Source organism: Pseudomyrmex gracilis, unplaced genomic scaffold, assembly GCF_002006095.1.
Source record: "Pseudomyrmex gracilis isolate BER0280 unplaced genomic scaffold, ASM200609v1 scaffold_19, whole genome shotgun sequence".
Classification (NCBI taxonomy): Eukaryota; Metazoa; Arthropoda; class Insecta; order Hymenoptera; family Formicidae; genus Pseudomyrmex; species Pseudomyrmex gracilis.
In genome coordinates, this window is record NW_018020603.1 from 112,533 (window position 1) to 114,698 (window position 2,166).

The following is a 2,166-nucleotide window of genomic DNA, read 5'->3' on the forward strand; positions in this document are numbered from 1 at the left end:
TCTTGATAGTATTTATACGCGGACACAAATGATGTATGTGTTACTGATAAAACAGCAATTGCTGCTAAAAAAAATTTTTTATCTTGTTTTTAAAATTTAAGTGTTTGAATGTGTTGTAAAAGTATTAAAAAATTTGAAGAATAATACGCACCTAATTCTTATATCAATATGAGTGAAGAAAAAACCACAGAAGATATCTCAGCGTATAAATCGTACGTGCATTATTAAGTGCATACATTAGTTTTTCGCGGTACACGTGTTATTCAAAACCATGATATACGCAAAGATGACGCGATGTTTTTAAAATTTGTGTTTAAATGTGTATTAAAAAAATCTGAAGAACAATACCTAATTCTTATATCAATATGAATGTGAAGGAAACGTAGAAGATATCTTAGCATATAAATCTATGTAGCGCAAAGTATCTATGTTTGTGTTTGCGACACACGTATTATTCAAAGATGATATACGCCTTATCTTGTATGAAATAATACTTTTATCGTACTTGAAAAAATGTAAGTTACGACATTAACAGTTATATGATATAAGAGGAATTATGTAATAATGTTAGGTTCATATAACAGCTTTGTTGATTCGACATCTTTCGATTAAGAGCCAATCAATAGATTTTTAACCGATAACCGTTAGATTATCGAAGTCACTAATGTGTGTTGTGTTTTGTCGCTTATTTTTGGTTTATTTTCAATAGATATTGTTTATATATACATATCGATTTGGTTTTTTTAACCTTTATATGTATCCATTTTGTTAATCAATAATTTTCTAAATCAAAATTTTTTAATCCCTTCCCAATAAAAAATGTCCGAAAACAAAATTTCGTTAAAATAAATTTCTTCTGTTCACAAAATTCTGATTATTTTTATATCGGACGCGATGTGTCAATTAATTGACAAATTGATTCACGTGTGCATCAATCACACAAAAGTGGCAAGATGCAAGAAACGGCGGTTCTCCGCAAATCGATACTAATGAGTCTTAAATGGATTGCGATCGCATGACGAAATAATCATCTCGCTCGCTCGTGAATCACATGAATTTAGCGATTAACAACGGGCTGTGAGTATTATAGCTGCTTCTTCTGTCAGGGAAGTAAGCGGGGATGTGAGGTTGAAGCGAGCGAAGTCGTCATCGTCTACGAGGGACAGGACGAGGGCGTGTAAGAAGGCGTAGGAAGGAGAGAAAGAGATAGAGAGAGAGAGAGAGAGAGAGAGGACAAACACGAAGAATGCCACGGCAATCGTAATGGGTTTGCAAGCAGCGGCAGTCACGCTGCTGCAGGTAATAACTATCGCGTATATAACGACACGATGAGTCGTGGGTAGCTCTCTCGGCCGATGGACCTGGACTTCCACCATGGGCTTTCACACGAGTTCCTCCGCTATTCTACCATAAGCCAATGTACACGGTGTATCCATTCAATCTATCTCAATGTGGAACCGCAAAGAGTTAATCATTGCTTATCGACCTTTTTACCGCGAAGTTGACTAATAATTGTCGTAAGAGAGAGAGAAGTCTCTTCGGGTCGCGTTTTATTTGTCATTATCTTATTTGATAAATTATTTCGAATTAAAGAAATTATACGGAGATGTCACTTGGAACATTATTCATTTTATTTACACCGAAGTGTACAGTTACGTGAGGTCGCACGACGCGCGTTGCTTATCAGCCGTTATCTCGCGCGACTCCGTCTCGACTCGGGGGACCCCGTCCTTCTCCCGTGTCTCCCGATCTTTTACCAGCAACGTGCAGCTTTCTTCGTCCAGCCACGAAGAAACCACCGGCGCGGTCTTTGTACACTTACGGCATTCGTGTGTGTCTCTTGCCTCCTCAAACGCGGCTCGACGACGACGACGACGACGACGACGGCGAGTACGAAAATAGCGACGAGCATGCCAATCTCTCGGTCTGACCTCGAAAACGCGCTAGATGAGTAAATGACACTCGAAACGATATTCGAAGCTGCATCCAATCTTGTGTAACGTCGTTCCAATTGATTCTTTGCGAAAATTCGATTTTTTGTTTGGTCGATATATATCTCACGCCATTAAATTTTTGTCGCAGACGACGACGGAAGGAGGAGGTGAGCGAACGGGAGAAAAGATGAGACACAAAGTTTCATTTTTTTTTTTTTTTTTTTTTTTTAAT